We start from the raw sequence: 27,171 nt of genomic DNA, 5'->3' as shown, positions 1-27,171 counted from the left end.
AAAAAAATATTATTTTTGAGATGAAAAAAAAAAGTGAAATACTAATTGGGTATATAAATTAAACTATAACAACACAAATGAGCAGAATAAGAAAATTAATTTTATTAATAATATCAAAACTCCAATATCTACCTATGCAAGTAAAAATAACAAGTAATAATAACTTTATAAACATATTTCAATGTAGATAATATACAAATATTAATAAAAATAGAGATATAGTACTTTATAGCAAATTCTTAAAAGATTATCTATTTATATAGTAAATAAATTTTAAATTATAATTTAAAAGATATTTCACAATGACAACCAAAACTCGTTATCTCTATATAAACAATAGAGAATAGGAGAGAAATTAAACTTATAGAGAAATTAAACTTACATACACACACTTGCATGTACATACATATATGCATACTTAATGAATGTAATATTAAGAAACAATCATAAAAAATAGCATACATTTTGTGACAAAGTCATAAATCGATTATTCTACTTATAACGTTAATGAACTAACTAAAAATCTATAAATACATGGGTTATATATATATATATATATATATATATATATATATATATAGTACGTATTACATAGATGTAGGATTGAAAAAATGTCAAGGATAAAATAGACATTGCATAAGATAAGGAGGAGAATGTCTATTATTTATAGTTGCGGGAGAGTTTGATTTTAAATCAAATGTCACGTGACTTTTAAAAAAAGTTTACCTATTTTTTTAGTAGACATATTTTTCTAAAGCCATATGGTAATTTTTTTCTGGTGTGTCGGATCTGGTTCTTTTCAAAAAAAATATCTCTGTGATTTTTAAAAAATAAGTCTAATCTTTTTTTAAACAAACCAGACCCAACCCACTAGGGAAAAAAATTACGATGTGGCTTTAGAAAATTATGTCTATAAAAAAAAAATGGGTAGACTTTTTTTTTAAAGTCACGTGGTATTTTTTTAATTAAAAAATAACCTAAATGATTTTTAAAGAAAAACCCCCGTTAGTGAAAAGGATATATTTGCATTATTTTGTAACGGCGGGGGTATATTTACACCATAACATCAGGGATATATATGCACCACTTTTGTAATAAATGGTATATCTGCTCTAAATCGCAAAATTGATGGGTATATTTGCACCGTTGCCCTAAGGAAAAATGTAAGAAACGTATGCGAAAAGGAAACACAACTGCTTTGGCTATGCTACTTCCATTCGAATTAGGAGTTCTAAATTTCAATGGATACAATATGCTGTATTTTATTTTCTAGTTAAAAAGAAAATATAACTAGATCGGTTATACTAATTAATTTAATTTCCTTTATATATATGCCCTAAACCCTTAAAAGATACATGCAAACTTGAAAACTCTCTCATAGGCCATGGAGGTTACTATTCAACATGACGAGGTTGACGAGATGATCTACACAACAACCGTACGAACATTAAACCAAAAAGCCACCACAGTGGAGACCTTATGGAATGGATCAGACTTGTGCTATTCAAATCATTCGCTAATCAATAATTGGGTATCCAAAATAAAAAAGACTCTAAGAGAAAAAGAAAGAAAAAACATTAATCTTGAGTCTTTTTGCTGATCGTAGTGCACAATACAAGAATAACAACTTCTCATACTATGACTGCAAAGGCCAAGTATCAAAGGCTCCTTTTGAACTCTTACAACTTTGTGTTGATAATCACTGCCTCTTCTATGAGCTTGATGGATATTATTGTAAGAAATATCCTATGTCTTTGTGGAAACTATTGTCTGACAACAAGACACAGTAGTTGGCGTAGGGATTGAGGACGTGGTCAAGAAACTGGAGAAGGATTATAATATGAAGATTAGCAAGTGGGGAAAAGGGTATTTTTGGTGAAATTGCTAATAATTGTAGTGTGGAGAAATTGGCTAAGAAGGTTTTGGGTGAAGAATGGGGTGTGAACAAGCCGTCTAATATGCAATGGTGGAATCCAGAACATGATTGGCTTCTTTCGGATGAAAACAGGCCCCTCGTTGAATGACAATCTTTTGTCAAGCTATGATGTTTGGGCTTTTAATTCATTTTGTTTAAAGGGATGGGTAAGTTTATGAGGAAATGATTTCTTATGGTTAGCGACAATTTTGAAAGAAGAAAAATGACATTTATAGATATTTTATGTGTTATTTTCAGATCTCTTGTGTGTAAAAATGAATATTTCTTATAAAAAAGAATATTTTTATATTTTTGCACAAAAGATATAAGACTTAAAAAAATTGTAAAGAACTACAAGTGAGCCAATTTAACGGGCATATGATGAACATTCAAAGTCGTTTATATAAGACAAATAATTATAAGTTATAATCAGTAGTCATAGGTTGCTTTCCTTTTTTTCCCTTATTTGCTTTCTTTGTTTGTTTTATACACTTTTCATGTATGTCCCCTTCCTTTATTCCCCTATTTGTTTTTTTTTTTAGTACTGATTTCTTTTAACATTTTCAGAACTAACAAATCTCCTTTGTTTTATGTCTTATTGTTATTTCTTTCTTTAATGTTTTACTTAATGTCATTATGTATTTTATTTTTTATTTTTTACTTGGCGTTACTTCTGCTTTCTGATGTTGAAACTGCATAATAATTGAAGCACGTAAAGGAGTTACATTGAATTGCATTGCTCTTTCCTCAAATTGGAGCTCCAACTACAACAAAATGGCAGTAACAACACAACCAGTAATTTGGGTATATCAAAGGATGTAGAGAACAGAGCTCGGATCTAGAGATTTTAAATCAACTGCTGATGTAGACTATTTCCGAACACACACAGTCCCAAGTACACTGTACAGTGACTGACTTTTACACTGCCCAGATTTTTCTTCCACATTAGCTTACGACCTTACGTGGTGTCTTGATTTCAGTATACCTCTTAGCATAATCAGTTAGGAGCTTCTCCACAGACTCCGATAAGTTGACTGCCTCATCCTGCCATCAAATAACCAGATTTTGTTACTTGACCGGCAAAAATGAAACAAAACAAAGAAAGCAACATAAAGGAAAACAATTGACACAACTAACCAAAGGTGGGTGACCCCAAAAAGAAAGGGAAGTAACTATCATTTCTCTGTCATCAACATAGGGAAAAACAATATGTTGCAAAATCTACCCGCCTTTCTCGGTTTTTTCCTTTTCTCTGTGAAGTGCAGAGGCGGTGGTCCCCAGACCTAAAAAGACCTCCCTTCCCAATTTACATGAACTCATATGTAACTTTCACAATTTCTATGAAAGTAAAATAGCTATTCATCTGTGACACCGTGCTGCAGATACAACAGCATCTAAATTCTTTGCAGGATGTCCAAAGGCAGAGGCAATTACAATAGCTATAAAAGGAAAGACCTGTCAAGACATCAAGGATGTCAAAAGGGACATTACCTTGATTCAGACTAAGACCATGAATTGTGAATGTCAAGGAGTCAGAACTCATTAATTTATGATTATATTGGAAGGAGAAATCACAACTAATATCAATAAAAATAAAATGGAGCAGTTCAGTTTGAAATATTCCGCTTGCACAGTTCATTTTTAATGTTTTAGTGTTTAACTTATTGTAGTTAGAACGATTCTTGTCCAAAATGGATCAAGATGCTCCAGTAGATAACTAAAGATTTTTTACCAACAATAGCTGGTAAATAAAATTATTATATCAGTGAATGGAAGAATAATCGCATACCTGAATAGGAGGCCAGAAATTTGAAGATATGATCGTAGCATTAAGATTGTCTAGAGATGCATCGAGGTCCCTTTGCTCTGTATTTGAACAAATCCAGCAATCATTACAACAACAACAACAACAACAACCCAGTGAAATCCCGCATCGTGGGGTCTGGGGAGGGTAGAGTGTACGCAGACCTGACTCCTACCAAGGTAGGACGGCTGTTTCCGAAAGACCCCCGGCTCAATAAAAGCATAAAAAGAAGTCAGATAAGGTTAAGAGATTCGGATAAGAGATTTAAAGCGATATGGAAATGAAATAATGCAAGCGACACAGATAACACATGATAATCAGAGCACAGGAAATAACAGATAATAGCAGAAATCAGAGCAGATGACACAAGATAACCAAAGCACAGGAAATAACAGATAATAACAGCTAATAGCAGAAATCGGAGCACAAGAAATTATATTGCAATAATGCGACTACTAATAAGAACGGATAACGAGACTATCTACTAGCCTTCTACCCTAATTTGGGTCCTCCAAACCCTCCTATCTAAGGTCATGTCCTCGGTAAGCTGTAATTGCGCCATGTCGTGTCTAATTACCTCTCCCCAATACTTCTTCGGCCTACCCCTACCTCGTCTGAAACCATCCATGACCAACCTCTCACACCTCCGCACTGGGGCATCTGTATCTCTCCTCTTCACATGCCCAAACCATCTCAATCTCGCTTCTCGCATCTTGTCTTCCACCGAGGCCACCCCCACCTTATCCCGAATATCCTCATTCCTAATCCTGTCACTCCTGGTGTGGCCACACATCCATCTCAACATTCTCATCTCGGCAACTTTCATCTTTTGAACGTGAGAGATCTTAACTGGCCAACACTCCGCCCCATACAGCATAGTCGGTCTAACCACCACTTTGTAGAACTTGCCCTTAAGTTTTGGTGGCACCTTCTTGTCACATAGCACTCCGGAAGCAAGCCTCCATTTCATCCACCCTGCCCCAATACGATGTGTGACATCATCGTCAATCTCCCCGCTGCCTTGCACAATAGACCCAAGGTACTTGAAACTACTTTTCTTCTGGATGGTCTGGGTACCAAGCCTTACTTCCAAGTCAGCCTCCTGAGGTGCTTCACTGAACTTACACTCCAAGTACTCTGTCTTGGTCTTACTCAGCGTAAACCCTTTAGACTCCAGAGTATGTCTCCAACACTCCAGCTTAGCGTTAAAAATCCAGCAATCATTGAGACTAATAAAAATAGTGGGAAGCCCAAGAACAGGACAAATAACTTACAATCATTACCTGGCTGTGGTTGATGCTTCATAGTTGCTTTTATATTTGTATTTGTCCTCTTTGAGTCAATCAAGTTATTGAGCATTATTTCACATTTCTGCATGCTGCTTTGTCCAAAATGAATCTGCAAATGATAGAAATGTCAAGCTGACTATGTAAATCAAGATGAAATCATGTAGCAGAAAAGGCGTCTATTTTCGAGTACATCATGCGACTGATTTGAGACGATAGAGAATTCAAACTCAGAGGTTTGACCACTAACCTTGAGAAGCTCTAGAGTACGTATTTCGGCATCAATGTCATAATCAGATTTGTTCAAAAAATATCTATAGTATTTAGCTCAGAAATTTCTCTCCTATTTCAAACTCTCCCGGGCACATTCCCCAAGAATATGACCTAGTTCCTTTCTTGATACTTGCTCCCCTTCCAGTGATCCTTCTGATCACCGGATTCAACCTCTCTTCTTATCTTTCCTTCCCTCTCTTCCCTTCTCTTCTCTTTCTTTTGACACCCACTTCCTCCAGTTTTGACGGCAGACAATACCATTTATTTTGCTGTGGGTTTCAAATCTTTTGGTGTTTCACGAGATTCAGATGCAGGGGGAGACTGGTACGAATGGACTGAAAGGAGTAGGAACTCCATCACAAGAACTCAGTTTACCAGAAGGACGATGATATGGTTGATCCAAAGATTGAAAGAAGCTTCTTTATCAAAAGGAAGATCGGTGAAAAGGTGGAAGAGGAGAGAAAGTTTCTCTGAAACATATTGTGCAAGGAATTTCAACAAGTTTGGCAGATACATTAGCATCATTAATCTGAAAGGCAGAAGGAGATCGTTGTTGATAATTCCTGAGTTATCTTTCAACTCAGGCTGGAGCTTCATTGCAGAAAAGTTGGAAAGGTTTGTTAACTCTCACAAGAATGAAAAAGATAAAATGGAACCAAGGTTGGCTGACAAGAACCTTCCCTATTCTGAAGCCCTTCGAAGTATTAAATGGTCCAACAGAGGGGAAACTTCGTTTAATGCAGATGTTTCAGTGAAGGGAGGAGTAATTTGCATTAAAGACGACCCCAACAACCAAAATGAAGTTATTAATAGGAGTCTGGTCGGCAACTTCAAGGCTGTTGAAACTCCAACTCTCTCAGAGATTAGAAGATGGTCTTCTAACCTTTGGAGGAAAATCTTTGGGCTGAATATCTATGAAATGGGAAATAGCCTCTTCCTTTTTGAGTTTGCCTCTAAAGCTGCGGCCGAACGAGTGATGAATGGAGAATGGTTATGGAAGCACCTACGCATTAGGTTCCAGTGGTGGAGCCCTACAGTTGGAGCCGTCGAAGAAAAAGCAAATCTTAACTCAACATGGGCTAGAATTGTTGGTCTTCCTCTGCATCTTTGGTCACAAAAGAATTTCAAGGCCATCGGAGATTTTTGCGGTGGATGGTTAGAAACACAACTTAGAAATCATCTCAAATGGGCCAGAATCAAAATTCATGGAGACGGATCATCTATTCCGAAGGAAGTAACTATCGAGAATGGAGGGCTTTTCTTCAAAGTCCAGATATGGTCAGAATCGCCGGTAAGATTTCGTATCGGAGAAGAAGGGACCAAGTCTTTGTCCAGCAGATATCGATGAAATCCACAAAGGGTAAAGAACCAGATCATAACAGCTTTTAAAGATTGTGTGGTCCCAACACGTGAGTCTCCACATGATCCACAATATGAACAGAGCTTGGGCCGGCAAAAGCAATATGGGCTTAGACAATTTATTTGAAGTGGACGGAAATGGTTTGGGCCAAACTAATATGGGCCAATTCTCAATTGAAACAGCCGAGCTTTCAGCCTCTTCATTAAATGAGGCACGCGAGAAGCATATGAGGCCAGAAGTGGACGAATCACTTAAAGCTCTAAAAGACATGGCAATCAAATTTCTTGAGTCTTTTAAACAGTGGGAGGAAAGATCAGAAACCTCACAAGATACAGTCAACACGACTAGGGTGAAACCAAGTAGGAATTCCATATAATCAAGCGGGGCAATGAGAGCGAAGGAGGATGCTAATAATATTTGTCATGCACTGATGATAAATCTTTGCAACAGAGAAAGTCAATCAACACCTTTTTTTTTTAATAAAGAAAGCCAATCAACACCTATCGACCAAGACATGCAGATAAAACAAATTCATGAAGTGGAACCAGTAGTTGTTCAGAGCCAGAGTGGTCAGGCGATTGAGACTGCAGCTTCTAACTGGGTTAACTCTAATATTTTGGAATTGGGCAACATATATGGAGCTGCGTTTGAAGGCCACGAGGAGGAAGCTATGGCACTTCTAAACAAATTAGATGCCAGAAGAAAATTCTTGGAGAAACAAAACCAGTTGGATAAGGTTAAGACCCCAAAAAGCAGAGGTATCGGGAAGAATGAATTGAAAAGTTTGGCTTCAGATTTAAATGAAGAAGTTAAAGGGGTCAGAAGCAGGGGGAAAACTCAAAATTTGACTTATCAATGAAAGTCAATTTGATATCATGGAATGTGAGGGGGCATAACAAATTCTCTAAAAGGAAGCTTGTTAAGAATCTTATGCGAAAGTGGAGGGCTGAGGTTGTTTGTTTGCAAGAGACAAAACTGGAAAACGGAGTGGAAGCACATGCTAAACAATTATGGTCTGGTAGATGGATGAGGAGTGGTTTTCTTCCGGCTGAAGGAACCAAAGATGGTATTCTGATTATGTGGGACAGTAGACCTTGGGCTGGGGAACAGGTGGATATAGGGAAATGTTCCATTACCTATAGATTTGATTCTATTCATCATACCTTCAGTTGGTATCTTACAGGTGTGTATGCTCCCCACACAAGAATTGAAAAATTGGATTGCTGGGAGGAAATTGCTGCAATGAGAGGTTTATGTGGGGGCCCCTGGATCACGTGGAGATTTTAACACTAACAGAACTATGGTGGAAAGAAGGGGATGCAATAGGATCACAAACATAATGTCTGATTTTTCCAGGTGGATTGAAGAGATGGAATTACATGATCCACATCTTAATGGAGGCAATTTCACTTGGTTCAGAGGTTTATATCATGTTACTGCTGCTTGATTGGATAGATTTTTATACTCTGTGGAATGGGATGAAGCTTTCAAGAATATTAGGCAGAAAATCCTTCCAAGGACAAGATCTGACCATAGTCCAATAATTCTGGAGTGTGGCAATAGGGAGAGGAAAAATTCTTACTTCAAATTTGAGAACCGGTGGCTTGAGGAAGAAGGTTTTCTTGATCTGATAAACAAATGGTGGGTGAATTTGAAGTTGAAGGATGGCCAGATTACAAGTTGAGCATCAAGCTCAAAATGTTGACAAACAAAATCAAAGTCTGGAGCAAAGAGAAGTTTGGAGAGCTAGCCAACAAAAAGAGTAGTCTGTTGAATGAACTGGCAGATCTGGATTTAGTACAAGAAAATAGAGTCCTAGATGAGGAAGAATTGATGGTAAGGGCTACTGTATTGGTGGAATTAGAGGAGCTAGCAAAAAAAGAGGAATCCAGCTGAACGCAAAAATCCAGAGCTCTATGGTTACAATAAGGGGATAGAAACACTAGATTTTTTCAAAGTAGCAACTGCCCATAAGAGGTATAACACAATTGACAGGTTGATGATTAGAGGGGAAGAAATAAAAGAACCTGAAGGGATCAAAGAGGCTACGGTTGATTTTTATGAGAAGCTATACTCAGAGTCTGAAGCATGGAGGCCATCTTTTGAATATCTTGACTGTCCAAAGATAACACAAGAAGAACAAGAATGGATCCAAAGACCATTCACAGAAATTGAAGTGTTGCAAGCAGTGAATCAGGGTGCAGTTGACAAAGCACCAGGTCCTGATGGTTTTTCCATGGGTTTTTATAAGAGTGGCTGGGAAATACTAAAAGGTGACATTATGCAAACCATCAACAATTTTCACCAAAATGAGATATTTGAGAAATCCTTTAATGCTACTTTCATAGCTTGAATCCCTAAGAAGTTTGGAGCTGAAGAATTAAAGGATTTCAGACCTATAAGTTTGATAGGGGGCATTTACAAGACCATATCCAAGTTACTCACAGAAAGAATGAAGACTGTCATGGAAAGGCTAGTGGATGTTCATCAAATGGCTTTTTTAAGGGGAAGACAAATTATGGATGCAACTTTACTTGCAAATGAGCTGGTGGATTCTAGAGTAAAACAGAAGAAACCAGGGATTTTGTGCAAGCTGGATATTGAAAAGGCCTATGATCATGTCAACTGGGCTTATCTGCTGAACATTCTAAAGAATATGGGTTTTGGAGTCAAATGGATTAATTGGATCAAATGCTGCATATCCAATGTCAAGTTTTCTGTCCTAATCAATGGAAGTCCAGAGGGTTTTTTTCATTCTAGCAGGAGTTTGAGACAAGGGGATCCACTTTCTCCTTTCTTATTCCTATTGGATATGAAGGGGTTAAATTACATGATCAGAAAAGCCAAAACAAATGGATGGATAAGGGGCTTTGGGGCTCAAAACAACAGGAGAGAAGACATGGAAATAACACATTTATTGTACGCTGATGATTCTTTGGTGTTCTGTGAGGCAGAGGTTGACCAAATCAGACATTTAAGGGCTATTTTGACCATCTTTGAAGCCATTTCTGGGCTTCATGTCAGCTGGAATAAAAGTTTTTTACATCCAGTGAATCAGGTGAATGATTTACAAGTGTTGGCAGGTAATCTGGGGTGTCAAACTGAGTCACTACCCACAAAATATTTGGGAATTCCATTGGAAGGCACAGGAGATATGGAATGATGTGCTCGAAAGATGTGAAAAGAAATTATCAAGATGGAAAAGTCAATACCTTTCACTTGGGGGTAGACTGACATTGATAAATACAGTCTTGGATGCTTTACCTACTTACATGATGTCTGTATTCCCTATCCCTAGGGGTATAGAGAAGAAGCTGAACAGAATTAGAAAGAAATTTTTGTGACAAGGTAACAAAGAAAAAAAAGGTTACAACTTGGTGGAATGGGAGACTGTGACCCTTAATAAGAAACATAGGGGCTTGGGGATTAAGAACCTCAATTTACACAACCAGAGTTTGTTACAGAAGTGGTTGTGGAGGTTTTGCAAGGAAGATAGGTCTCTTTGGAAGAATTACATAGCTCATAAATATGGGTTGATGAACCAATGGGCAACAAATGGAGTGAATGCTACCTATGGATGCAGTGTTTGGAAGACTATTAGAAGAATGTGGAATGAATGTAGGGAGAATTTGAGCATAAAGGTGGGGGATGGGACAAAAACTTCTTTCTGGGAAGATCAATGGATTGGTCATTGTAATCTCAGAACTTTGTTCCAAGATTTGCACATCATCAGTCTCCAAAAGAATGAAAAAATCTCTCAAATGTGGACAGAGCAGGGATGGAATCTGGTGTTTAAAAGGGCATCGAATGACTGGGAAATAGGGAGAGTGTCAGATCTGCTTTTTTTGCTTAATTCCTTCACTGGTACCACAAATAGCCCAGACATCCCGGTCCGAAAACTATGCAGCAAAGGGAGCTTCACTGTCAAGTCACTATACTGCGAGAAAAACAAGGTTGTGAACCCATCACTGATTTGGCCCTGGAAATTTATCTGGAAAGTCAAAATTCCATATAAGGTTTCTGCTTTTGTTTGGTTAGTTTTGAAGAGGGCATGTCTTACACAAGAGGCCTTACAAAGAAGAGGTCTACAGATATGTTCAAGATGTCTATTTTGTGGGGAAAATGCAGAAACAAATGAGCATTTATTTCTTCATTGTGAGACAATTGCACATCTGTGGCACATGTTCTTTTGTATACTTGGGGTGAATTGGGTATTCCCAAGATCAACTTTAGAACTCTTGTGCAATTGGAAAGAAATTGGAAGAAGAAACACACAAGAAGACTGGTGGCAAGCCATTCCAGCTTGTATTTGGTGGACAATATGGAAGTAGAGGAACTCAAGACAATTTGAAGACAAAGAAAATTCTATTGAGATAGTTAAAACAAAATGTCTTAGTCTCTTGTATTTTTGGTGTAAACAAGATATAGTGGGGGAGATGGGAGATTTGGTAGGTTTTCTAGGCAATATGTAAATTATAATTTGACTTTTACCCCAGGCCACTGCTTGTGGTTTTAATTGTAAAGTACCTTGAGTAGCAGTTGATATTGATATACTGATACTTTTGGATGAAATACAAATGTTACCTTATTCCAAAAAAAAAAAAAAACAGATTTGTTCAAAAGCTTTTCAGCCAGCATTACAAGATATTCATTAACCAGCTGATTTAGGTTACGGTTTTCCAAGGTAATACATTTTCCTATAAACCAAACCATCCCAAAAGGAACAATCTTTATTTAGCGAAATTAAGCAGCTATGATTGTTTAGTACTTTAATCAACTTTCGAAAATGCACATTTTATTCAAAACAAACACACACACACACAAAAAAAAACACTATGATAGATATGAATTGACACTGAATTGAAGTAAAACAATTGAGGAGACCTGGATGCAGCGAAGGAAGTGCTGTTGAACTAGAGATGCAAGGCTGTGTTTGCACAGATTCGTAACTCGCATTACAAACTCGGAGCTGAATGACAAGTCACCACTGCCTTTGAGAAGAGCTTCTGAAGTAGAGCAAAAGCCATTCCAGTTTTCGGATATTTGTGCTATTGAATCATCACTCAGTGACTCGATGAAGACATTGTGCAGCAAATTAATTTAGAAATCTACTTTTCCGGCAGACAAAAACCCTAATCATTCATATCCGACCCAAATGAATCTAGAGGAAAAATCGGACATGATAAAAGAGAGAAATAAAAAATGCCAACACACAAGTTAAAAGGGGTTCAACCAAAGCACAAGGATACAGCAGCATGGTACTAATATTACTGTTTCACAAAAGAATGAATGTACTCAAATTAAAATATTTTGAACACTAAGAATCTTATCCTATTAATCTCTATACTTCAGAATGTGAAACAATTAGCTTGAGACTTGGAAAAAACAATCCCACTTCATGGCCAACTACCCCCGATTAGTCTAGCTAATTCACTTTCACAAGCTGGTTGATCTCTGTTTGGTTGTGTCCCGGGTGAACAGGGTACAGAAGCTCTTTATGTTACTTGATGAATCAATGGCTCGTCCTTTACAATCTTTAGAACAATAACTCAAGTATCTGCAATTGCGCTCACCTTTGTATCCTTTCTGGACAACTTATGCATATTTGACACTTTACCAGCACTAACCAAATCAAGAGGCCATGTGGCATTAAATATGGTATTTGCCGATCTTTGAACACCGTGTCGCTCATATCTGATAGAGTAAGGAAAAAAAATCCCATCTGCTATGAATGAAAGCTTTGCCAGACACTTTGGCTGTGCTAAAGCTGCAAGAAAAATATGGTCAGAACTAAATTCTAAATACTGGAATATTATTTTCTTACAACAAAAGGCTGCTTCAGAAATACATGGACGAAAAAAGCTACTTTTTTTACCATGAAGTTGTCATATAAGTCGAACCCCAAAATAAAGCATCCAAACAAGATTTTATTCAGAAGATGACCAACCTGGAGATATTTACAAAACTTTAGAAATGAATATCCTTGATGACCTCAGAAAACAGTACAAATACAATATAATGTATCTCTACTCGGTTCTGTATAATATGAAATATCCTCAGTTTGCTGCCTAACCTCAAAAAATGCTTCTAAAAGAAAAATACGAGGACAATTTGTCTGTGTACATCTTTAAACAATTAGGATGGCAACAGATATTTAATCAATTGGCAACTCGACACATAAGAGTCAATACTCATAAATATTACTTGATCCATTGAAGTTTATACGTGTTTGTGTATCAGTGGTATCTGGGCAACCATCAAAAGTACATCGTGTTTTTACAGACATAGGATATTCAGATACATCTTTGACTTTGTTTGACGTTGCAGGGAGAGAGGCACAAAATATGTGTCCCATTTATGCAGTTCACATGTGACAACAAAGAAGAACAAATCAGATAACCCAATTGGAAGAAAAGAATGCTAGCTACCTCCAAGCAAATCACTTTAAAAAAATACAAGTATATACATAGGCGTTCTAAGGTGCCATCATATTCTCAATCTGCAGAACATGTTTGAAACACCATAAGCATTTCTGGTATAATCGAAGCAGGTAACAAATAACATCATGTTTTAGTATGTTTTACTACTGCAAGAGTTCCATGGGTAAAACTAACATATAGTATGTTAAATATGGGTTTAACACTGGCAAAAACTTTCTTAGTTGAAAGGTCAAATTTCTTACAGTGTACCAATATTTTACCAAATGTGTAGCGTCTCCAGGATAGGATAATGCTTATGTCCTTTGTTTGCCACAAAGAAAAAAAGTAAGAAAAGAAAGGAAAAGGAAACAAAGATATCCCGGATGATAATTAAAGAGTAACAGTATGTATTACCTGAAGGTTAGGATCTTCACCAATAATCCCGACACGAGCACAACCCGTCTTTTAAATGATGAAATCTCTTAGCATACAACAACAACAACAACCCAGTGAAATCCCACATCGTGGGGTCTGGGGAGGGTAGAATGTACGCAGACCTTACTCCTACCAAGGTAGGATGGCTGTTTCCGAGAGACCCTCGGCTCAATAGAAGCATAAAAAGGGAGTCAGATAAGGTTAAAAGATTCAAAACGATATTGCAATGAAATAATGCAAGCGACACAGTAAAACAGGATAATCAAGGAATTCAAAGCGATATGGAAATGCAAATAACGACAGCGGCACAGATAAAATAGAGTAATCAAAGTACAGAAAGTAGCAAATAATAACATAAATCAGAGCACAAGAAATTATAATGCGCTAATGCGCCTACTAATAAGGAAAGATAACGAGACTTATCTACTAGCCTTCTACCCTAATGTGAGTCCTCCACACCCTCCTATCTAAGGTCATGTCCTCGGTAAGTTGTAACTGCGTCATGTCCTGTCTAATCACCTCTCCCCAATATTTCTTTGGCCTACCCCTACCTCTTCTGAAACCATTCATGGCTCTCACACCTCCGCACTGGGGCATCTATGTCTCTCCTCTTCACATGCCCAAACCATCTCAGTCGCATTTCCCGCATCTTGTCTTCCACCGAGGCCACTCCCACCTTATCCCGAATAGCCTCATTTCTAATCCTGTCACTCCTAGTGTGCCCACACATCCATCTCAACATTCTCATCTCGGCAACTTTCATCTTTTGAACGTGAGAGATCTTAACTGGCCAACACTCCGCCCCATACAACATAGCTGGTCTAACCACTACTCTGTAGAACTTGCCCTTGAGTTGTGGTGGCACCTTCTTGTCACATAGCACTCCGGAAGCTAGCCTCCATTTCATCCACCCTACCCCAATACGATGTGTGACATCATCGTCAATCTCCCCGCTGCCTTGCATGATAGACCCAAGGTACTTGAAACTACTTTTCTTTTGGATGGCCTGAGCACCAAGCCTAACTTCCACGCCAACCTCCTGAGGTGTCTCACTGAACTTACACTCTAAGTACTCTGTCTTGGTCCTACTCAACTTAAATCCTTTAGACTCCAAGGTATGTCTCCAATCCTCCAGCTCAGCGTTAACTCCGCTACGAGTCTCATCGATCAGGACTATGTCGTCCACGAAAAGCATACACCATGGCACCTCACCTTGAATTTGTCGCGTCAATCTATCCATCACCAAGGCAAATAAAAACGGACTAAGAGCTGATCCTTGATGCAACCCCATCACAACTGAAAAGTACTCTGAGTCCCCTCCTACTGTCCTTACTCTAGTTTTGGCTTCCTCATACATGTCTTTGATCACCCTAATGTATGCTACAGGTACACCTTTAGCCTCTAAACATCTACATAGGATTTCTCTTGGAACTTTATCGTAAGCCTTTTCTAGGTCGATGAATACCATATGCAAGTCCCTCTTCCTCTCCCTATACTGCTCCACCAGTCTCCTCACAAGATGAATGGCTTCTGTAGTTGAGCGTCCCGGCATAAATCCGAACAGGTTCTCTGAAATAGACACGCCTATCCTCACCCTCATCTCCACCACTCTTTCCCACACTTTCATAGTATGGCTTAGTAGCTTGATACCTCTATAGTTTTCGCAACTCTGGATATCCCCCTTGTTTTTGTATAGAGGGATCATTACGCTCGACCTCCATTCTTCGGGCATAAATCTCTTAGCATCTCGCATGATAATTTCCCGACCAACAAGCTTTGAAGCAATCTTCAATGCATTATGGCAATCACCACAGACACGCAGATTCTTTATAATCCGGATAGGTGATCGTGCAGAGCTATTCATAAGACCTTGAGCAAAAGCCAATCTCTCGCTGTGAGCCATTAAAGCATCGTCTTTAGTTTCTTGGTCTACATCATGTAACACAAACTTAGTCTCTGGTATATAACCGTCCTCCTTCATTAGCTGCTTTAAACCCCTAAGCAATGCATATATCTTCTCATGATCGGGATGTGATCTATCACCCGCTTCTAGCCTCAAGAAGACTTTGAGCAGATTTCTTCTTCTCTTTCTCCTTAGCGATGTTTACAGCCAAAAAAACTGCCTTTGATTGTTCATCCAAACGAGACGGGTCTAGAAGCTCAACAATCTCAGCACAACGATCCCCAAGATCCAAGTTCCCATGAAATCTACAGAGATTCATCATTGTTTCCCATACTTGGATACTTGGCTCTATAGGCATCCTTTCAATGAACTCCATAGCTTCATTGAGATATCCTGTACTTGCCAACATATCTACCACTCCCGCATATTGCTCCATGGAGAGAACAATGCCATAATCTTTACTCATTGACTCAAAGTGCAACATGCCCTCAACTATATCATCAACACTACAAGCATGGAAGACACCTAGAAACATTTGTCCATCAGGTTTCATCCCAGTTTTCTTGAATTCCCCAAACAATTCTATTGCATCTTCTCCATGACCATTCTTACCAAGCCATGTAATCATTGTGTCCCAAGAAGTCAGATTACGCTGAGGCATTTTCCGAAACACCGAAAAGGCATCATTCATGGAGCCACATTTCCCATACATTTCAAGAATCTTATTGTACATTTTGACGTCAAGTTGAGGATGAGATCTAACAAGGTGCTCATGAATTGATTTAGCATCCTCAAGGGATTTATCCTCGCTACACACATTCATCAACATAATATATCGAGACAAATCGAGTGTGACATGTCACTGCTCCAACAAATGCAGAACTTCAACTGCCTCCTTCACTTTACCTTGTTTACACAAGTCGTCAATTTTATCGGTGCTATCAGCAGAATCGATACTACTTGTCATTTGTTGATGGCCTACTATTCCATTCTGAGATCGATAATGTCGAGCAGTAGAAGGGTTTAAGTTTTGCTGCTATTGCCCGGTTGAGTAACCACTTGAATTGGTATGTGTTTCCATATTATTATAGCCACTTACACTTTGTGGACATGTTTCAGATTGAACATTCCTTACATTTCCAGTGGGAGCATTTTGCTGAGGCATGTGAAAGGATGAAGCATTGACATAGCCAGATGAAAAGTTGTCTTGATTAGTTGGTTCTTGAAATTGTTTTTGCTGATAAACCCCACTAGGGCTCTGCTCTATTCTCCTAGAATTTCCATTATACGCCAATTCTTGACCCTGCCAGTTTGGTTTATTCGTATTATTTGAGTTATAATTGAAAACCCCATCGCTGTTATTTTCCCCTTTTAACTCATCAACCTCAGATAATTGAGTAGCAGCGGTGATATTTCTTAAATGATGAGGTTGTCTGCATAGTGAAGAGTTTGGCCAAGCTTTTAGGAGAAAATAAGTACTTTGGGAAGTAGCAGAAGTAATTTTTCAGAAGCTAAAAAAAATAGTTTTTACTCAAAAGCACTTTTTTGAAAAGTACTTTTGAGAAAAATACACATATAAATATTTTTTAAAGGCTTGGTCAAACACTAATTGCTGCTCAAAAGTACTTTTTAAATTAATTGGCCAAACACAAACTGTTTTTAGCCAAAAAAATACTTTTTTTTAAAAAATACTTTTTAAAATAAGCTGTTTTTAGAAGCTTGGTCAAACAGGCTATTAATGTGCCTCTACTTGTATACATTTTTGGCGATAATTCAGCGATAGAAGATCCGCTGGAGTATAACTAACACAAATAAACCCTTAGATATGACGAGTGGGGAGATTTGAAATTGGGCCTTACTTTAATGGATCGGATTCGCTCCAAATTTGAGATAGGGCTGCATCTTTTCTTTTTTTTATAAAAAAAAAAAAGGCAAAATTAACAAAATAACTACCTTTTGGTAGTTTTCTATCATTTATAGCTATCTTTTAAAAATTACCATTTGTAGCTATGTTTTTCCAAATTAAGATATTTTTTCAAATGTATTTGATGTTTATAAATACATAGTAACACAGTAAAAAATAAAACATATCCCTTGATTTAACGCCATAACGGTGGGATCAATTAATTAGTTATTAATTGGTATTTTTTACCATACCCTTCCACAAAATCAGATTTTAGATTACCTTTTCATAACCAATTTCTATTCCTCCATCCAATCTTCAACATTCAAACATAAAAAATCAAAAATTCAAAATTTAAAAACATTCAACAACCAATATATTTGAAATTTTCAATATTGATTTCGTTCTTGATTTACCCATGTATTTGATAGCATAACCAATGTATTTGAAGTTTCCAATCAAACTCCATGTATTTTATATTAAATCTCATGTATTTGTGTGGGTAACAATTTGCATCACCCATATATTTTAGCGGTAATGTATTTGAAGTTTTCAATATTTATTTCGTTTTGATTTACCCATGTATTTGATAGCATAACCAATGTATTTGAAGTTACCAATCAAACCTCATGTATTTTTATATTAAATCTCATGTATTTGTGTGAGTAACAATTTGCATCACACATGTATTTGATCGATTAATTTGAACAAAATACACAAATATATAGAAAACTTACAATGTATTTTCATCACTCATGTATTTGAAACTAGATGAACTGATGGAATATTTGAACAAAATACACAAAAATATAGAAAAACTTACATAATTACACCACCAACCACAACAATTGGTAGCTATATCATAGAACATAAACAAATACATATATTTTTCATCTTCTCAAAACCCTAAAAAACCCTAGACCACCAAAAAAACCCTAGCCACAGATCAAATGCAATTCGGTCCAAATTTATGGGCACTGGTCCACAGCCCAAAAGTCTTGGCATTTACAGCTACAACTTGCCCACAATGGGAGATAAGCCCACAATCATAATGAATGATCATTCTAGTTGGAACATCATTCACATAAAAAAGAAAATGGAAAGGTTAATTGCCTTCTTATGTTTAATTTGTCCACAAAGCTTAAAATCATGGAAACCAAAAAAAAATTGAGAGAGGGGCGGCCGCCACCCGTGGTGATGGTGGTTGATAGAAGGAGAGAGAGAATTTTTTAGGGATTTGAGAAATGAAAAATCTGAAATGGGTAGTGAGTGAGAATAGAGAAAGTCAAAAATTTATGAAAAAAGGAGAGAGAATGGTTATGTATATTAAGTGATTAATATTGTTACCATTAAAAGGATGATATGGGATTAGAGGTGCTAAATTTTAGGTGTATTTATTCATCAGTAACTGAAAGTTACTGTGTAGCTATATTAGTTAAATTCAAAAAGCATTTAGTTATTATTAGTAATTAAAATAAAAGGTAGTTAATATCACTAATTATGTACTAAAAGTAGCTATAACACGTAATTTTTCCTAATAATGTGGGTTAATATGTGGGATGGACATGTGTGTTAATAGTCAATAAAATTTGTTTTAAGGCCATTTTATCATTTAACGAATACTACTCTACCCATAAATGTCTCATAATGAAACAATCCTGTTGGTTGCAAAATCAATTTATTATACCTCCAATATAAACTTTGAGTCCCTTGACCAATTTCATCAACACGCGTCCTCACAAATAATTTTTGTAAACTTGCATATCAAGCTTTTAGCTTCCTTTAATTGTTTTCATGTTAGTATTGTTATTAACAAAAACAATTGAATTATCCGAATATTATTTTTGCACAATATAAAATCTCATTTGACTGTTTTGTCTAGTAAAATATTCACAAAATAAGTACAAGTAGCATTTTCAGAAAATAAAACAAAATACAAATAGCATAGCTTCTATAATAGTTAGCAGGGGTCTCAAATGGGCGGGTTGATCTGAAATTGGCCCAATAAAAATGGGCTAAGGTAATAAATGGTTTGGGCTAATATTAGCCCAAAAGTTATTTGGGTTGAATTGGGTTGGCTGAAATGGACTAAAAAGGGACTAGGTCATGACCCGCCCAACTTGACCCAGTTTTTTTGAAGGGTCTATTTTCTAGAAAAATATTTTTTTGGAAAATGTTTTCTAGAAATACATTTTTCTCGAAAAATATTTTCCTAAAAATTATTTTCACGGTTTTTTTGTGGAAATTTTTTTAAGAAAACAATTTTTGTGGTAAATATTTTTCCAGAAAAACATTTTTCGTGAAAATATTTCCCTCATATTGAACACACCACAAACTTATAAGATACATGATATAAGAAAAGTGTATATATTAAACAAATAAACAAAATCTCAAGCAATAAACCCAAATTTAAGTAAATCTTAAAAATGGGCTAGAATTGGGCTAAGTTGGAGATCACTTTAAAATGGGATATGTTGGATTGGGCTAAAATCAGTCCAATATAAAATTATCTTGAGTCCAACCCATAAAAGTTTGGCTGGGTTGGGCGGTTATTTAAGATCAAGTATTATTAAGTTATGTGGATTACTTGCGCTAATCACAATTAAATTTATCAAAAACACACTGAAGCTATCATTTTTAGCGAGTTTTATACCTCAACTATCCATAGTTGTTTTTACCTACCTAAATTATCACTCCCTTCTTATTAAAATAAACCTCGACGTAGAGTTGGCCAACTATCCACTGTTCCCTTTATATTGGTTGTATTAGGATAAACTTTCAATTTATAATAGATGAATTCCCTGATAATATCGAAGATAAGAGATAATAAGTTCATAAAATGATAAAGCTAAAGTTAAAGAAAATTAATAGAAGAAAGTATGAGAAAAAGAAGGATTTAGATTGAACCCAAAAAAACACAAAGATATGTTTAAATCGATAAGGGAAAGGAATGCTACGCTGTTAATGGGGTTTGAACTCTTCACTTCAATTGTGGAAGGTCTATGGGGAGCTCACTAATTAAGCTACAGCTCAACTCGTAACTCTGTACTTAAAAATATAGGACTATTCAAACGCTATATGAATTAATTGAATTATAATTATCTTTATGTTGACTTTATTTTTGTGTTGAGCCCGTGACCATTATCTAGTTTTTTATATAAATGCGGGTAAGGGAAACCATATATAGATTCCTTTCTTTTTTGGAAAACTTACGTTTTTGACCACTTGCCAAAATTAATTACAAGAGATATAAACTAGCTATAGACAAAATATCTATATTATACGCATAAATATATTAGTACTAATCTATATACAAGAATATAGTATATTTGCCACCTATTATTTTTATTAGGGGCTATATAATATAATGTAAAAATTCCTTCTTTTTTTTCTTTTTTTTTTTCTTCTGTTTTTGCCAAAATACTTAAGTTTGTCTATTTGATTTAAACTTAATTCACTACCAGAAAAAGGCTTTTCAGAGACCAGGATTTAGCGAAAAGTTTCAAATCTGGTCCCTAAAAGCATACTTATAGGGATGAGATTATTTGCTAGTCCCTAATATGCATTTTTATTTTCTAAATAGACGAAGGGACTTATTCTGGTCCGCAAAAAGGGTAAAATCCGGTCCCTAATAATATATTCAGCGGGGAGAAAAGGCGCTAACCTGAAATAAAACTGAAAAAAAAGGCTCCAAAATTTCCCTCCCGCTGGAAAAATCCCTAAAACGACTACACTTGGACAAATATATATCATAGTACGAACCTAAGCGACTAAACTTTGTCTCTCTCTAAGAACTACATCTCTCTCTAAGAACTCTGAAGGCGCGACTTCATCTCTCTCTAAGCACTCATACACAAGTTTCGTCTACCATCAGGATTATTCGGCTAATCAAGAGTAAGTTCTATTTCTTTCTCTTTTATCTGATTCGTGTGTCCTTCTTTTCTTTTCTTTTTCCAATTGAACCCAGAAATCTGTTCTTTCTTTCTTTCTTCCTTCCTTCCTTATTGAAGGTTCTGCAATTAGGTTGTTTAGAGTAATGATTGTTGTTGTGTGAGGGCTAAGAGTGAGAGTATTGGGTTTAAAGCTAGGGTTAGGAGGTCAAGGAAGAGAATTTTGGACGTTTCTTATAGGTTTCGTCTGTGCAATGGGTTTTGTCCGTCCTATTTACATTACAAAACTCTTTTGGGATTTGCTTGAAGGGCCAAGAAAATTTTGTAGAATGTCTTTTTAAAACAAAATCAAGGTTACTCCTTTTTGGATTTTATGATTGGAGGAGTTGAATCTACTTGTGCATTTGGGGGGGATAGACTTGTTAATAGAACTTATAATCTCAGCTATTAGTAAAATTTGGAGCTACTAGACATTGACTGAAATGTATTGCCTCCGGTTCGAGTATATATTTTTGAAATTCTATGTATATATTCATGCTCAGTTGATATCCTTTGTCACAAGGGTGTAGTAAGTCCAGTGGTACCTTACACCCATTTACTTAAAATTCTAGTGAAAAGTGTTGAGAGCTTAGAAGATTTTTGACTTGCAACTTGTGTTAGTTCTTGCTGATTAATTAGAGATGTTTGAACAAGATTTTGTAGTACTTGAATAGATCTTACATTCCTCTAAGTTGAAGAAAGCTAGCCATAGATGCTTTCTGCTGCTACATTTCCTCACCCATCTCATGTTAGACTTCTCTTTTCGATAGAGTAGATTAATAGGACACAATCTTTGTTGTCGATAGATCTTGTACTTTATTCTGTGCATTTATTTGGTTTCTCAGATCTTAAAAATTAGTAAATAAATTAAAGACCAGTGGCCAGAGAAGTTATTATATGTGTTGGATCATTGGTACTGATCGATGGAGGATGTGCTTTTAAGTCAGAGGAAGACATATTTATGGATTAAAATGATGGTTGAAAAGTTTTGCTAGATTTCTCTTTCTTTCATGTACTAATAGTATAAACAGATTTGTACCCAAAAAATAGCATAAACAGATTTGGACATTTTAGAGATATACAGTTCAATGCTCCTTTGACAAGAAACTGTTGCGTTGAGCTGTTCTCCTGGTAATGAATTGGTTGACTTTTTTTACCCCTCGTGATTCCTATGAGATTGTGCAACAAATGAACGATGATGTTGTAGATTTAAAAAATCCTACAAAAAATAAATGAAAAAGAACGACTGAGATGAAGTATCTCTTTATGCATTAGCATAATCATTGTTATATAGTCTGATACATGATTGTTTTTGTTAGTAATTGTCTTTATAATGTCTTAATTCTTTTTGTAGGCTTAATATGAAACCATCAAAGGATGAAAATGAGGTGGCATCCAATGTGAAAGCTAGTTCTAAATCTATGTGCTTTTTAGGGGTGTCTAGAACTGATATTCCATTTTCTCCACCTACTGACAAAGTTATGCAGTACAACCAAATTACCGAAACGAGTATGGTTTCTCAAATTTATTGTACTATCAATTTGTACAACTGAATCTTAATGCTAACATTTTTACTAATATGATGTTACACCTTGAAAAATTTCGTGTCGTTTGCATTATAAGTAAACTAATGTAAGCCCAAAGTGGACATGAAGCCCTTGCAAGGTTAAGGAGGGTATCTAATATTTTTAAGTATGTACCTTAAGGTTTCGGAGTTAAATAAATCGGCGGAAGTAAGTTCGTTGAAGGTTAGAATTGGTATTATGCTTTTGGGAAGATTTCATATCATTTGAGTTATACATTGCTTATCATTACCATGAGAGGGAGTTATAGGGATCCTTATATGGTTAATGAAATTTTATATAAGTGTCAAGAAGCTTCCATAAGGATTAGAGGTCAAACGAATCGAAAAGAACGCATTTTCACGAAAATTGGAATTCTGGGGCAATATGTGGCTGCAAACTAAGTTTGAGGTGCAGCATACTGGCTGCAAACTTGCCATTTTGTCTGATCCTACTGCCTAGAACCACCCCCATGTTGTGGAGGGAGTATGCGGCCACATATTGAGTATATGGTGGCGCATAATCCCCGCAACACGGGGCGGTGGAGCGGTTTTGAACCCTTTTTAAGTTTCAAAAGATCCCATGTTTTTCACATTCACTTTCCACACTTCTCTCCCCACATTATTAGAGAGCTCTTGAAGGTTCTATAACATTCCAAAACCTTCCACACCATCAAAAGAGAAGATCAAACATTAAAACCCCAAGATAATCCATGGAAGAAGATCATTCTTGCTCCTACTCAATGTTGTGATGAACTTGGTCTTGGAAGAAGTTGAGTGAGGTGAAGTTCTTCTATTATAAGGTATGTTCTTCATCTGATATATATATGATTGATTTGATTTAAAGGTTTAGCAAGTCTTGGAAGGGAAAGAATCATAGTAGAGAAGTCACAAAGTATTAAATTGAAGTTGATAGCTATTGTTATACCCCGCATTTTAGAGCATGAGCGTGACACGTGCTCAAGAAAAATTGACCATCATGTTGTTGCTACATAATTTAAACTCACGTTGATAGTGTTGTATCTCGTATTTTTATACGTCGGATTATTTGCAAGCTGAGGTGGGGCCCACACGTCGAGACTTTTTTTGGGACATGTGACAAGTTATATGAAGCACATATGTGAAGTTAAACACAACTCGGGAAGGACCCTCGAGCCAAATCAAAGTGGAAGTCCTCCAAACAAATATTTTTAAGTAACGTTTTCGGGTGATCTGACCTCGAGGGGAAAAAACGGTATTATAAATTTGGAATTTGGAAAACTATCAAGAGATAGAAGTTGTAGATAATTGAATTAGATTTCCAACCATAGGTTGTGAGTCCACAGGTGACGTCAGAATAAGGAGTTATGGACGTCTTAAGGCAGAAGGGTCAGTGGGTTAGGCCCAATCCGGGCCCAACTGGGTTAGGCCCATGACCCATGGTTATTTAAGTAACATTTCAGCTTTTCCCCCTCATTTTTCACACCAAAACACCTAGAAATTTCTGGAGGAAAAGAGAGAAGAGATCCTAGAGAGAAAAATCAATTTTTGACCAAAATCCGAGCCCCGAATTCCGAAGCCCATGAAGAGAAAAGTGTCGTACGTCGCGTTGTCTTCAATTTGAACTAAAAATCAACCAAGGAGGAGAGTGATAAAGTGGTGGCTGCCTACTTAAGGTAATATGAAGGTTCCTTTTCATTGTTAATAAGTTTATTTAAAGATTTAACGGATTAGAACGGAAGAAATAGCGATATAAATTTGTTTGTCGGTGTTGATGTGGTAGCCGTATAGGGGGCTGTTTTGGTGGGGTATGATGAGCTAATTTTATTTAGTATTTTTATTGTTGTTGTGTTGTGGATTTCATGTTGTTAAATGAAGATTTAATGGCTTGAAATAAAGTTGTAATCGTTTGCGGATTATGGAAGAAGTTAATATGACATTAGTATGGTTTCTTATAATTGTAGGAATAATGTTGCTAATATGTAGAATGTTGGTGTAGTTTATGAATTTGGAAGAAAGAAAATGTGTTGTAATTATTCTTGTTGGATTTGAAAGAATTTGGGTAGTGTATGTGTTGTTGGACCGTTTGAAATATTGTGCGGGTTGTCGAAGTGTTCTAGAATATTGTTGAATGGTTTCAGATTAGTATTTGAATGCGTGAACAATTGTGAATTGGATATAAATGAAATGTTGTTGGATTATGTAAAAGGAGCTACTAATGTTGGAATGTATTTTGAATAAATTGTTGAAGTTGGAGATATGATGGTTGGCATTGTTGTTGATGGTTTGGCCGAGTTGAATTCTCGGGTTTGTTGTTGTTAAATTGGCCGAGTTAGATTCTCGGGGATGGTATATTTACAGGGGAAATGCTGCCGAAATTTCGGCAGAATATAAATGAGTTCATTTGAAAGACTAAGATAGGTATATGACGATGAATCTAATGATTATGTGAATTCTTTTGTATGTAGATTAGCAAGCTTGGATAACTAAGCGTAGCTAATAGGACGCGGAGCAGGTATGTAAGGCTTACCCTTATTTCTTTCTTTTGGCATGTCCTAGAGCCGAGTAAGTTATGATATGCACTTTGAGGTAATTCTACTCTTTGCTTTCGAGTTTGTTTATGATTCGTATGCACCTTCGGGTATAAGTACTTAGTAACTCTGATATAAGTAATATGATATGAGTATTCTGATATAAGTATTCTCTGTAAGCTTTAATGTATTTGATTTTCGGACGATAGCACGTTCGGTTAGTTCATTGAGTCTTTGACATGTCCCGATGCGTATATATGGTCCCAAAAGCTCCATTTGATTTGATTTATAAAGATATCCGATGGTACTTGATATGATTATTGCTTTGGTTTTCCAAAACTGGCTCCTGAAATGTTCGTAGGACGTTCTGTACTTCAAACGTCCATAACTTTCTGATACTAAATCAGATTGACCCGAAACTTGTTTCTGAGCCTTCAGGAGTCGGTAAGTATGCTTGTTTATCGAGTCTTAATTTGTGTGCATATGGTTTCGCATTGTTCTGTTCGTGCAAGCCTCAGTTTGGATTTCACTGAGCCCGGGCCAGGATATGTTCTCGTGCGTACTTCTCTGCATTGTTCACCGCGTCCCTCTCACTTGCGGGCCGAGGCACGTTATATGATATGATGATCTGATGACAGGGCGGTGGCCAGGATGGCATATGATATATGATTCACCACGTCCCGCAGTAGAGGGCCGGGGCACGTTATATACTTACATGATATATGATTTACCGCGTCCCTCACGGGAGGGCCGGGGCACGTTATATGCATATATGATATGTGATTCTGTCATGCATGATCCGCGCGTCTGGAAAGTGTGCTCTTTTGACACTCTGGGTTACTCACTTATTTTCGGTACTTTTTCTGACATACGACATCGGTACACATGATTTGTGTCTGGAAGGTAAACATTTTGGTAATCCGGATAATGTATCCACTCTTGTACTGTTTGCTTCGGTTATAGTTCTGTTTTCTGTATTTCATGCCTTACATACTCAGTACATATTCCGTACTGACCCCCTTTCTTCGGGGGCTGCGTTTCATGTCGTGTAGGTACACCTGGATGAGTTGAGGCTATTACAGAAGATGTTCCAGCGGAGTTGGCAGGCTCCACTTGTTCCTGGGGTGCTGCCGAGTCAGAGTATTATGCTGTGATGTTTGTTCGAAGTTAGAGACTTTGCAGACAGAGTCGTGGGTATTGGTTGTCCGTTCTGTGAGCGGCTCCAACAGCCGACGTGTCATTTTGTGTTATGATACGAGGTCTATATGTTTATAGATTTTGTATGATTTGAAAGCAACGAAAAAGAATATTTCTGAAAGTCGTAGTATGTATATCATCTTTATTAATTTAAAAAGAGCAAAGGGTTATGTATGTAATAAGAGTCAGCGAGTTCGCTCGGCTCCGAATATGGGGTCGGGTGCCCATCACACCCTAGTAAGGTTAGGGTGTGACAAAGTGGTATCAGAGCAGGTATGTCCTAGGGGTTGTCTGCAAAGTCGTGTCCAGCAGAGTCCTGTTTATGGTGTGAAGCGCGCCACATTTATAAACAGGAGGCTGCGGGGCATCTAGGGATTGTTGACCTTCTTTCCGTCTTAGATCGTGCGATAGAGCCAAGTCATAGGAAATGAAATTCCTTACGTAAGCCTTACATACGACGGAAGAAGGTAAGGGATGACATGGAAAGTCATAGAGGTAAGTATTGATATAGTTGATCTGTCACCTGAAAATTGGCAGTTCCGGATGGCTAGAACGTGATATATAGCCGTACGCGCTGTGAGGCACTGTTAATATTTACTGTGTACAAATTTTGAAAGGAAAGAATGGTATAAGAGGAACCAGGTCTGTCGGAGGATTCAGAAAGTTGACGATCGAT

At 36.9% G+C, this 27,171-nt stretch overlaps 1 pseudogene; it reads right to left on the bottom strand.

Annotated features, from left to right (window-relative positions):
• Nucleotides 1-2,592: 2,592 nt before the first annotated feature.
• Nucleotides 2,593-18,055, bottom strand: LOC132611878 (uncharacterized; annotated as a pseudogene).
• Nucleotides 18,056-27,171: the final 9,116 nt, after the last annotated feature.

Source organism: Lycium barbarum, chromosome 9 (genome assembly GCF_019175385.1).
Source record: "Lycium barbarum isolate Lr01 chromosome 9, ASM1917538v2, whole genome shotgun sequence".
Classification (NCBI taxonomy): domain Eukaryota; kingdom Viridiplantae; phylum Streptophyta; class Magnoliopsida; order Solanales; family Solanaceae; genus Lycium; species Lycium barbarum.
Note: the sequence above shows the minus strand (reverse complement) of the source record. Positions and strands in the feature narration are given on the sequence as shown.